General features: G+C 45.1%; 1 protein-coding gene across 5 annotated transcripts in view; it reads left to right on the forward strand.

Moving 5' to 3' along the window:
- LOC148019985 (RING-finger, DEAD-like helicase, PHD and SNF2 domain-containing protein) overlaps window positions 1–13,568 on the forward strand; it is a 129,885-nt gene that overhangs the window by 8,778 nt on the left and 107,539 nt on the right. The window lies entirely within an intron of this gene.

The raw sequence follows: 13,568 nt of genomic DNA on the forward strand, positions 1-13,568 counted from the left end.
AAGGATTCACTGCAGGCAAGTATTTCGTGGATTTCATGGTCACATACATGTACCCCTAAACGCATGGGTGGTGGAGCTATTTTGGATGCTGAAACTCATATGCTGGCTCTTCGTTGGTCTCTTTTTCGCGCCATGTGTGTGGATCATCACCCGTGGACCATTAGAGCCCGTTATTTTCTTGAGGACAGCGGGCTATGCCATGGTAATACACGACTTCGGGCCTCCTGATGGCATGTCCTTAATGCTGACTCTCGATTTTCCAGTCCCTCTTCCTCTCTGTTACTGCACTTGGTCGGCTCTTGGAAAGTGGTGCTCCAAAAGGCCCGTTGGCATCCAATGGGGGACCGCTTGCATACTAACTCCTTTCAGCTGGAGTTGTTGGCAGTATCGAGATTACTTTCATGGGAAGACAAACATCAGCTCAGACTGAGATTTAACCGCATGGCCCGTTTAGGTGTGACTTCGATTGCGGATGCTACCCTTGCCACTCGGAATGTCCTCGCATCGTTTCGGACTGCTAGGAGACTTTTTAGAATCCCGCACGGATACCGTGGTTTATGGGAACAACTTTTGTCGAAGCTTCAGGGTAGGTAACCCTTTCCTGCCCTGGCTGTGGATCGTCCTTGGCAGGACTGGGACCTTGCAGGCCGGTTAAGTCTGGAAAAGGCCTCTGCTAATCAGGTGTATCATCTTCTCATTCAAGATCATCAGTGGTGGCTGGGTGTGAAAGCTAATACTGTTTGGGGACTGCGGAAATCGCAGTCATGGTGGAAGGCAACTGTCATGGAGGGCTGGCTGAATAAGACACCTTTCAAATGCAAGGTCTTTCTTTGGCGGGTAATGATTGGTGGTCTTCCTCTTGCCTCAGCCCTTTCCAGGCGTAGAATCTCCAATGGCAATTGTTTCTTTTGTACCACTACTGTGGAATCGGCCCGACACATCGATTTCTTTCTTGCCTGCTCGCCAAGAATATCTGGTCACTCTTGTCGCAAGTCTGGCGCGCAGTGGTGGGGTCCTCACTTACTCCTTTCGATTGGGTTTTTGTGCACCGAAAGTACCCCACACTGCCACAGTTACATATGAAGATCTTATTTCACTTTTTCAGATACTGGGGATACTGGCACATTTGGACCACGCGCAATGCTTTTCTCTTTGATTCGGCCTCTAATGTACCGAGACACATCGCGTGGCTTAAAGGGCTCTTGCATTGGCAGATCGATCTCATTCGGCACTTGGACTTGCTCCCTCGGGAGGATTTGCTTCCCTGGCATATGGCAATTGCCTCTGGGTCGTTGCCATGATTGGTGTTACCTTTTTCGTGGATTAGTATTGGGATTTTCCACACGTTGGCCTAGGGCCCTCGTGTCTTTTGTAATCATGTAATCATGTAATCTTGTACATTTTTTCGTAATTAATACAATTACCTTTTACGGAAAAAAAAAGAGAGAGAGATTACGAAAAAAAAAAGAGAGAGAGAGAGAGAGAGGAGTTAATACTACGTTGGGAGGGGAACCACACTCTCTCTTTTTACAAGAATTTATTGAAACAAAACTGCAGGCACCAAGTGCCTGAACCATATACAAAAGGTTGATTTGCTATAATTCTAAAAATTAGGGTTTTAAAGCTCTAATTTCTGCAAACTGAATTGCAAGCCGATTTTTTTCTTTAGTGCTTGGATTAGATCACACTAAGTAGAAAGTGTTTCTTGAATGAGAGATAGATAGGAGAATATAAAGCATGTGGCCGAAATTTCAGCACAAGAGCTTATTCCAAATAAAGAGAGAGATCTCGAATATATAGGTACGGGCTTGACTGCTAGATCCCTCACCCTCACACACTCACTTCCTCTCTCAATCACACAAGCAAGCGAAGAGAAGAGCAAACAGTGAAATAGATGCACATCCAGCAATTCATCCGGGATGCCCTATACCTAGTGGCTTCTCCTGTGGATATGCGAGACATATGGTCAGCCATGTAATGCTACTTCCCCAAAGTGGAAAGTAGAGACTACAAATAAGAAGTGTTTATTGAAAATGACAAGTGTAGGGAGACTTGTCTCTTCAAAATGACACATGTTCTCTTCTAGATGACTACAAATAACAAGTGTTTACTGAAAATGACAAGTGTAAGGAGACTTGTCTCTTCAAAATGACACATGTTCTTTTCTAGATGCCACATGCCACTAGAGAAAGAAGCTTTCAAATCTTCTACTCTAAAAATCTCTCAAATGGTTAAGAATTTGAGATAGTTGTTGAGACAAAATTGTTCCTTGCGAAATTCCGGAGCCTTTGATGTGAACGGAATTTACATCTGAGCAATATCTAAAAATAGTAACCTCCTAAATTTTAGGAGTCACCAAATTTAGCTTCTGGAGAGCTTCATTATATAGGCTCATCGGTTCATGTTTCTTTGATCGTGAGTTTCTGGTTTCACTTTCTGAAACCACTCATTATATGGGCTTCTAGTCAATGTGACTATCTGAGTGTAAAGATCGTACTCATCTAAGCTTTTTGGTCAAATTGACCGTTCGACTAAACTTTTAATTTCTCTTGGGCATCTCATCAATGACGACCCAAGTATAATTATAGGGCGCTCTGGCCATTGGCCACCCTTAAATAGAAATATGAACATTTAATCATATTGTAAAACACTTAAATAATACAAATTGCCTTTCAAAGTACACGAGTATCAAATTAATTTGGAATCATTGAGCCAATATATCTCGGCAACAATTAATATACAAAAGGTTTGTTATATATATGTGGCTATATCCCTTTGAATGTATAAAAGCATCAAACTTGTGGTACCATTCCCTAGGTGCCTACTTAAGGCCATAAAAACTCTCAACTTGTATACTAGGTGTTCCCTCTCTTTTTCTTCAAAGCCCTTAGGCTATTGTCTATAAATCTCATTATGTAAGTCCCTATATAGAAAAGTTGTCTTTACATCCATACGATAAAGATCAAGGTCTAGCTGAGCAAGCAATGCTAGTACCAAGCGTAGGGTTGACATTTTGACCACAGGAGAAAAGACTTTATCGAAGTCAATACCATATTCTTGCTTGAAACTCTCAGCTATCAATCTGGTACCTTATAAGTGGGCTTGGGGCATCTAGAAATACTTTCAAGCTTGTATATGCACTTGCATGAACGGGAACGGAGGGAATGGCATATATATATGTGTGCGCGCGTGTGTGTGTGTGTGGAGAGAGAGAGAGAGAGAGAGAGAGAGAGAGAGAGAGAGAATCAACACTTAAGTCTTAGAATCTAGAGAGATATCAACCATAATTCGTGAAATTAGAGACATGGTAATCAAGTTTCAACAATAATGAAGATTCAAAACATTGTAATCAGCAATGGATTGTCGCATTCATGATTCAATATTGTAATCAACAATGTTGCATAAGTCCAACAAGTGTGCATTGCAAAGACACAAAATATGCACTAAACTTTAAAGTCTAAAGATTCAAGTTACAAGAGCTCAAATTTCCAAGTCAAGTTTCAAGAGGCTAGCCGCTAAGTGCTTTGATTCATGGAAGATGGCTCCACTGCGCCTAAATGCTCATCCTGTTGGATAGCATCCTTGCCATCACCATCACCATCACCATCGTTATCTTTTTCCCAACGTATAAAAGAATTAGCCTTTGCAACTGATGTACGAGCTAGCAAGCGAAGATTGGAGCTCACATAAACTAGGTCATTCGTCTTTATTGTATCAATATGATTTCTCTTCTTTGAGTGAATATGATTGAATGAGCTCCATAGTTGCTCTAAACAAGAAGAGCTAATTGTTTGGCTAAGAATATGAATAGCCAAACTTTGTAACTCTGGATCTTTTGCTCGTAGTGCTCCCACCATAAAGCAACGGCAATATTTGTCCTGTCCTCTAGTGCATCCTCTGCACCAAACATCCCTAAAGTTTGCTGATACACAGAGAGTTGATTTTTGATTTTGCATTGTATTTCATAGCTAGGATAAAGCCTTGCAACGAATGTGTTTCAAGCCTTGACCACCTCAAGGTCTCTTTCTTGCATCTTTCCTTGAAACTCAGGATCAAGCACATATGCTGCAACATGCATAGGAGAGTCATACTCATTCCATCCTGCTGATGCATAACTCCTTAGCTCATACTTGTTTGCATTTGGTTCTAAACTCTCCAACTTCTTGTCAGAGTGCAGCGATGTGGAAGCGTAGGACAAAGATTGAGAGAGAGTGAACACACAGAGAGAGAGAGAGAGAGAGAGAGAGGAGGCAGTGTAAACACAGAAAATTTGCAGTGTTGTATGCTGTATAAGAGTGCTGAAATATACATGAGGGCAGAGGAAATTTCTGTGTGTGTCTCTGTCTGACCTCGATCTTCATTAGTCTGAGCAGAGTCTGCTGTCTCAGCCAACAAATCTCAAGATTAGAACCTGAATGAATGAATATCGAAGTGTGCCACACACTAGCTATAAATAGCCAAAAAATAATAAATAATAGCACCAAGTTGGGTGCATTAAATGCAGACAACTGCAGAAAACTGGCCAACTACAGACAGAAAATCTGTCCGACTGCATTGCTGATGTGGCACCTGTTGATGTGGCGCCTGCTGACATGTCCTCTGCTGTATTGTACTGATGTGGCATTGCCGTACCCTGTTGACGTGTCTGACTACCTGTCTAGGGGATGACTCTACCTCTAACACCCCCTCTCAGATCCTGGATGAGGCATTAGACTAAGGGATCTGGAATGTTGACGAAGTAAAGCGTGGGGAAGTGCCTTTGTGAACAAATATGCAAGATTATCCTCCGTCTTGCAGTACTCCACATCAATGGTCCCATCCAAAAGCTTCTCCCGAATGAAGTGGTACGGGATCTCAATGTGCTTCATCTGGGCATGGAATACAGGATTCCATACCAAGGCAATGCGACTCTCATTGTCACACCGCAAAATAGTAGGACGAGTCTGGGGGCAGCCAGGCTCCTCCAACAATCTCCGAAGCCACACAACCTCACATGTGGTGGAAGACGTAGCCTGATACTCCGCCTCAGTAGAAGAAAGGGCTACTGTGGGCTGCTTCTTGCTACTCGAAGAGATAACACGTGTACCTAAGATAAAACATTAGCCTGTAGTAGACCGCCGGTGGTCCATATCGCCAGCCCAATCCGAGTCACTCCAACCTGCAAGAACAAGATCTGAAGCATTTGTGCGTGTTGGGTAAGAAATTCCTAAGTCAGAGGTCCCCCTCAAATACCGAAGAATCCTCAGGGGGCAGCTTGCCAATGTACGTGTTTGGGTTCACTCATAAACCCCGCCAAAAGACCCACAACAAAACAAAGATCAACACGAGTGTTGAGAAGCCAAATCAAGGATCCAATCAACTGACGGTAGCGGGAAGCATCCATCAAGGGAGAATCTGAGTGTGACTTGGCCTTCTAGTTCGGATCCATAGGAGTAGAAAGGGTCCGAAAATTCACGAAGAGCTCCTGAATGTACCTTTGTTGAGAGATAAAAATCCCCCTCTGAGACTGATAAATCTCGTGACCAAGAAGAAATGAAGAAGCCCCAAATTCGTCATCATGAACGTCTAATGTAAAGCTGTCTTAGTCTCTCGGACCTTCTATGCATGATCCCCTGTCAGAATCAAATCATCAACATACAACACAAACAACACACGACCACCCTCGGAAGTGTACACATAAAGCTGCGGATTGGCCTTGGAGCACCGATATCCCAACTTCAATTGAAGAAACGAGTTAATCTTCTCGTTCCATGCACGCGGAGCCTGCTTGAGGCCATACAAGGTCTTCTTCAACCTGTAGACATTCCCATCCGAGGACCCAAAGCCAGGAGGCTTCTCAACATAGATCTCCTCCTGCAAATCACCATTGAGAAAGGCAGACTTCACATCCAACTGATAGATAGGCGATCGCCTATGGCCAGCCAAAGCAAGAACAGCTCGAATAGTTGCCATACGAGGAGTGGGGGCAAAAGTATCATGGAAATCAATGCCTGGGCGCGCTGAGCAAAACCTTTAGCAACAAGGGGAGCCTTGTGCTTGTCTAAAGAACCATCGCTAAGGTACTTGGTCTTGAAGACCTACTTGACTCCAATCACCTTCTTGTGAGAGGGACGAGGCACAAGAGACTAAGTGCCATTTCTCTCAATAGGCTCCAACTCGGCTTCCATAGCCTTCCGCCAATGATCAAACTGCAAAGCCTCCTTCATTGAAGTGAGCTCATGATCCTGCATAACACGGGTCATCAAACAATAGTTAGAGCAAACAAGCTCTGTAGAATGTGCCTGATTCCTTCGTGACCTTCGCAGTCCATCCTGCAGTTCCCACTCCTCAAGGACCCCATCGATCCCTGAATCTCGGAGTGTGTCACGGGCCCAATGAGGAGGAGGATGCGAACCTCTTCTCGTCGCTCTCCATCTGTTGAAGACTTAGGTACATCCATCGGCGGAAGCTCCTCGGGGGCGGCCGGTGGAAGGGAAAACTCTGAATTAGAAGAAGAATCTCCATTAAGAGGCTCTGGCTCCAAGGGAACTGTCTAGGGAGCCCAACTCTCCCCTGGATCTCCAAGGACGGGGTGCTCCTCACCCCCCTCAGTGGCTAGAACTTCCACGAACCGCACATCTTGGCTCGTGTAGACATCCCTCTTGATGGGATCAAACAGACGATAACCTTGGGACTGGGAGTTGTAGCCAACAAAAACCTGGCGTTGGGAAGTCGCCTCGAACTTGTCATGCTGTGTCTTCGGGATGTGCACATAGGCGTCACACCCAAAGATCCTGAAATAAGAGACATCAGGCTTCGTCCCAAAGTAAGCCTCAAAAGGTGTCATCCTGTCAACGGCCGAAGTGGGAGATCGATTGAGGATGTGAACTGCGATAGCCATGGCCTCGCCATAGAAACTGAGGTGTCTGTCGGTGCTCCATCATGGTGCGTGCCATCTCGATCACACTTCTGTTCTTCCGCTCCAAAATGCCACTTGTGAGGAGTGTTGGTGTTAGCAAACTCCTGGTGAATGCCCCTATCTGCACAAAAACGAGCAAACTCATTAGACATAAATTGTCCTCCCTTGTCTGAATGCAAGGTCTTCAGTCGCCGGCCAGATCGGTTCTCCTAAAAAAGAAGCCAATCCTTGAAGTGAGAGAGCCTCCGACTTCGAAGTCAAGAAATAGGCCCATGCCATCCTGCTGTAGTCATCTACGAAGTACAAGCTCCCCTTCAGGGACTCAATCCTCATCGGGCCACAAAGATCGGTAGATACAAGCTCCAAAGGTGAAGTAGATCTCCACGAAGCTTTGTTGGGAATCGCATCCCGATGCGATTTCCCACGAATGTAGGAGACACATGGCTGATGGCTCGCCACTATATCGGGCAAACCTCGGACAAACGATCCTTGCGACGCCTTCCGAAGGTACTCATAGTTCAAGTGGCCAAACGGAGCATGCCATAGCTCAGACTGTGTCTGAGAGATAAGAAGAAGAGAGATAAGAGCTGTAGAAGACTTCAATTTGTAGATGCCATCCTCCTCATACCTTACAGAGAGAACCTGCCTCGATCCATGATCAAGGACTTGAAAAATATCACTGTCAAACTCCACCAAGAGGCCAAGAGCACAAAGACCGGAATAGAAAGTACCGAGTCGTGGCGGTAACTGAGACAACAAAGTGATTGCCATGTCTTCGGAGGAAAATAGGCTTCCCCACGTTTTGAACCTGTATCTGAAGCTATTGAAGCTTGTTGATGTGTTCTCGAAGCGAAGAAGACTTATTTACGGACAAGGTCCGCATCTGCACCTCCAAAGAAACCCTCTTTATCAGGGTCATCCGATTGTACATCTGGTCGAACTCCAGCCATATCTCTTGAGCCACCGTTAAGTGCTCGATGTGAGCTATCACGGCTGTAGTGCAAGACAAAAAAGGAAAAGAACGAATCCTGGCATTCAGTTTGTCTCAATGAGACTGGGCCTTGGTCAACTCCGCACGAGCACTGGAACAGAGTTTGGACTCATCTAGCACCGGGGGCTGGTTGATCTCCTCCAACACAAGCTCCTCCAGATCATAAGACTCTAGAATGGCCAACATCATGTGAAGGAAATTGCTAGGGTTTGCATTGAGGACACAGAGAGTGTACGACCACGACAGAAACACAAAGAGATAGATACAGACACAGAGGGTAAAACTCAAACCCTAAACTCAAAACTCAAAACTCAAACACAAACAGAAGAAGGGAGAGAGAGAACACAACTCTGAAGTGAATGAATGCTGTAAATGAATGTAAGAGTGTACAGTGTGCTCAAGGGCTGAGCAATGTTGGAGTGTGATGTCCACTGAAGACGGATCCCAAGTCTGTGACCACCAGTCGGAGTGTAGGAGTGCTGAATAGTGAATGGTAGAAGTCTGGTCACCAAAACGCAACAGTCTGGAGGCTGGAGGCTGGAAGCTGGTAAACGCAGCAGTGTACCACCAATCAGAGGCTGGAAACGGTGCACAGTTTGCTGTAAACAGTGAATGGTAGAAGGCTGGTCACCAAAACGCAACAGTCTGGAGGCTGGAAGCTGGTAAATGCAGCAGTGTACCACCGATTGGAGGCTGGAAACGGTGCACAGTTTGCTGTAAACAGCAGGCTGAAACAGTGTCCGAGAGTGTCAAGGCCTGCAATGCTGAAAACGCAGGTTGGCTGACCTTGGAGATGATGGACAGCAGGCTGAACAACAGTCTGGGACAGTCTGGAGCAGTCGCCAGCAGCAGCTGAGAGCTGTCGCCTACAGCAATGGACAGACTGAAGATAATGTGGCTGCAATCGATGATGGCTGGACAGCAGATGGAGGCGGGCTGTAGGCTGGAAACTGGGCGCTTACAACAGCAGAGGGTGTGTGGGCTGGTGTAACCTGCAAACAAGGATGATGGCTGAATGGGGGTAGCGTGTCTATTTATAGATGTGGAAGGGCGCCCCAAAAATTAGGGTTTCCACTAAACTCTCTCGAACCGCTCCCCGTTTTAGGGTTTCCACTGAATCTTTCGAACCGCTCCTCGTTTTAGGGTTTTACTCTAAAAGAGCATTTTTAGTGTGTTTTGGGGCTGTTTAAGAGGCTAATCAGCAAGTAATGCATATTTTAGCTCAACAAATCATCACCCGCCAAATGCGGTAATTGTCACCATCAAGCTTCTGATCCGATGGAAGAGCCGGTAGGACAGGCACCTTCCTGTCCATGATCGCCTGGAACTTTAAATCAGCTTCTGTAGACATGTTCACCTGCAATGCTTGCACAAATGCAAAATCAGCCCCCTCTAATTGTGTAAACGCAGCTTGTTAGGGCTGGTTCCTTTGTAACCAGCCTATCTTCTCGGGTAGGGTGGTTTAACCTGATTAAGCACTTAATTACAGCAATCAGCAAATGAACATAAACTGAAATCCTCACTTTACCTTCATAAACTTGGATAGTGGACACCCTCTTGGCCCCAAAACTGGCGCCCCTTTCGGTATTTCTTTAATTTCAATTGCTAATGGATAAATTACAAGCCGAGATTTCACGATCTCCTTGGCTGATTCGAAAGCCCCTTGCTGTTCCAATAATCAGCAAAGCATTCGGGCAAATTGCCCCTTGATTTTCACCCAGGACTTGCTCTAATGGAACCCCAACTGGTCAAATGCTGCCCCAAATTCACAATAGATGGGCTGGCATCTGAAATCCTCACAATTCCACGAATTTCCGGTGCTGATTTTAGTGTACAATGCCTTTGACTAATGGCACAGGTCCCAAGGTGGCTGCTAAACCCTAATTACTGCTGTAATTTAGGGTTTACAGCAGTAAACTCTCTGTTGTCCACCGAATTGGGCTGTACTCTGCTTACCAATGGCTGAGAATTACTGAGAATACTTGAGCATAGACTGGAGGAGATGAGAGAATGCTGTAGAGAGAGAGAAAATCAGCTGAAATGTATCTTTTGATTCGTAGCTCTGATGACAAATCTGATGGCACCGATAGCTTCAAAAGGGGGGTAAAACACTTGCTCAGCTTGCGAGCCCTCCTCTTCTACCGCCGCCTCTCTTGAGGCGGAAGAGAAAACCTGCTGTCCCCTGTCCTGTCGCAGCGCGCGATCAGTCATCGTCGCCTCTCAGAGCCAAATCAGATCACCTCCTCTCTCTCCACCAAGCTCAGAATGGCTGCAATTTAGATTCCACCACCCTCCAACAGCCTTCTCCCTAGTTGCACAGGAAAGTTTTGCCAAGTGGTAGCCTTCCTAATGCATTTTCAGCCATTAAATTAATTTTTCAGAATTAATTAATTCTGAAAATTAATTTCAGCCCTTTTGACCTTGCCTAAAATTAAACATGCCCATCTGTAATGAAATTGGCTAGGCCATTTGCAACTTGGAGTGGTTTCCAATCTCTATTGACCCTTAGACTAGCATTAATTAATTAATTAATGTTAGTCCCTAGTGTCACCACTGACACGTAATGGCCAAACAATTGTCCTAGGGTCCAACCTAGCACCAACTGACCACCAAAACCTAGTTGGCATAACTTAACACAACTTTTGCCTTTAACACCCACTGCATCCTCGGGGTCCTTGGCCCGTTCCCATGAAATAATTGCCATGTGCATCACATGTGCTAAACAACCTTGCACATTTGATTAATAACTTAATCGAATGTTACTAGCAAGATTAAAGCATCTCAAAAATTCACGTCCGTGTGATATCCTCCGCTGCCCAAACCTTCTTCACCCACCGAAGGTGATGAAAAGGTAAAATCTGCAATGGAAGGTCTAAAACACAGCCTTCCTCCCCTTTGAACAGCAATAACCTGCAACAAATTCACTAGTTAGACTCCTTTCCCGAACGCCCACGCTCGCTTCAGCCTTGATCCGATGCGTAGCTCTCCCACTCGCCCTCGAATCCTGGCAACGCAGCCTTGTGTCGCGCTAAAATCTCCTCTTTAGGCAGGTTCGTTCATCTTCACCACTCTGATACCATGTCAGAGTGCAGCGATGTGGAAGCGTAGGACAAAGACTGAGAGAGAGTGAACACACACAGAGAGAGAGAGAGAGAGAGAGAGAGAGAGAGAGAGAGAGAGAGAGAGAGAGAGAGAGAGAGAGAGTGTGTGTAAACACAGAAAATCTGTAGTGTAGTATACTGTATAAGAGTGCAGAAATATACACGAGGGCAGAGGAAATTTCTGCGTCTCTCTCTGTCTTGAAGACCTTGATCTTTGTCAGCCCGAGCAGAGTCTGTCTCAGCCAACAGATCTCAAGATCAGAACCTGAATGAATGAATATCAAAGTGTGCCACACACTGGCTATAAATAGCCAAAAAATAATAAATAACAGCACCAGGTCGGCTGCATTAAATGCAGCCGACTACAGAAAACTGGTGGACTGCAAACAAAAAATCTGTCTGATTGCACTGCTGACGTGGTGCTTGTTGATGTGGTGCCTGCTGACGTGCCCTTTGCAATACTGTGTTGACATGGCATTGCCGTACCTTGCTGACGTGTCCGACTGTCTGTCCAGGGGATGGCTGTACCTCTAACATTTCTCAATCATGTGATCCATACCTTCATAGATCTTTCCAATGCATGGATCCATGCTATCTACAAGCCTCAACATGTGCATAATAGGATCAACCATTTGGTGGGTGTGATTCACCTCATCCCAAAAATCTCTATCAGAGACATATGCATTACATAACACAGCAGTAGTAGTGGCAGCCCCAGTCCAATTTTCATACTCATCACTAGCAAATAGTTCCCTAATTGCACCATTGCAATAGTGCAATCGACCAAGCATAAGAAAGTTATATGCAAATCATGTATCTGAGTATTTGAGAAGTTCTTTGTTACTTCTCTTGCAAAACTCAACATGCAAGGATTGATGATTACATATAAATGTTATAATCTTGTTGCCTTTCGCAACAAGAGATGCAATCCATGGTAAGTTCCCAATATCCTTCAACAAGTTATTCAAGCAATGCACCATGCATGGACTAAAGGTGATATGTGGATACATTGCCATTAAAATGTTTCCTGCTGCCTTGTTTGTAGGCTCACCATCTGCCACAAACTGCACTACATTTTTTGCCCCAAGAGCTTGCACTGCCTCGGACCACTCGGATGCCAATACATCTGCACTCTTTCCAGTCTTTGAAGCATCATGACTACCAATGAAGTATACATCCCCACGGGAATATGCGACAACACCATGTATGGACCTATGGTGTGTGCCACTCCATTCATTTGCTATCAATGTCACTCCATTTCTTGCCCATTGATTGTGAATATTTGCTGTTGCAATCTCTATTGCTGCTTTCTCCTTTTGAAGAAATGTAGTCTTGATAGTTTTTGATGAAGGGGGCTTATATGTGGGTCCATACTCTGCAGTCTTTGTCACCATATTTAAAAAATAAGGTGACCTAGCTGATTTGAATGCAATATGGTCATGATAAAAAAAGCGTGCCACTGCTACATATGTTTCCTCTTTTTCCTTTGGTTCCCCATGAAGTGTGCAACGAACTCTGTCTAACACCACGGCCTGCTCCCACTAATGGCCCACAAGAAGGCTGCGTAGCCACTGATCTTGGTGGTCTTCTGCATGAAGCACCATGCCCTGCTGGCCTCGGAGTCCATGTTGTTGGATCCACTGCTATATTTGGCGTCCTCCTGGCATGTGAATTCCCCATAGAAGTGGGTATGTGGTCAAGTAACTCCTGTCCTTTCTCAATTGATACATTGGTGCAAAAATGCACCTCTTTCCCCTCCTCATGTAGAAGATGGACTCTCCCTTTATCAGCTCCAGTAGTGTAAGCATAAGAGCAAAGTTTGCATTTCCAAGGGCGAGCCCCTCCACCTCTCAATGGCACCCCTGCATCTATCTCATCCCACCATGACCAAGTAGTGCTTCGACTTTGTCCAATTGTTGACGAAGTACCTATTGAGGATGATGAAGATCCCATAGATGTCAATGTTGCCATTTATATAAAAGTGACAAATAATCAGTAAAGTTCAATGAAATTGCAGAAATTTGCAGTTAAAATTTCAACATGCATATGTTAAATGTTTGCTAAAAATGCCTTAACTTTAGTGCTACTTCAGCCTGCATTCCTGTTACTGAAAATGCCACAAATTTGGGGCATTCCAGCTTGCATTCCCTTGCTGAAAATGCCCCAAAATTCGGCGCATTTTCAGCTCCCAAATTTGGGGCAATGATTGATTCAAAATGCCACAAATTTGGGGCATTCCAGTCTGCATTCCCTTGCTGAAAATGCCCCAAAATTTGGCACATTTTCAGCTCCCAAATTTGGGGCAATGATTGATTCAAAATGCCCCAAATTTGGGGACATTGTAGCCAAATTTGAGCCCCAATCCTTGTTAAGAAAGCCCCAAATTTTCGGGCAATTGCCAACAAGTGATCCAAAATGCCCCAAATTTAGGGGAGATAATGATCCCATTGAACAAAAATCAGTAGACAAATACTTTGGTGCTCTACATGAGAGCTGGGCTAGATAGGCGGGAGTTGGGTGAGGCAAGCGTGAGTCCACATGGGAGTCGGGCCAGCAGGGGGGGCGAGGCGACAATCGG

Source organism: Lygodium microphyllum, chromosome 19 (assembly GCF_053477565.2).
Source record: "Lygodium microphyllum isolate KBCC chromosome 19, Lygodium_microphyllum_v1.1.10, whole genome shotgun sequence".
Classification (NCBI taxonomy): Eukaryota; Viridiplantae; Streptophyta; class Polypodiopsida; order Schizaeales; family Lygodiaceae; genus Lygodium; species Lygodium microphyllum.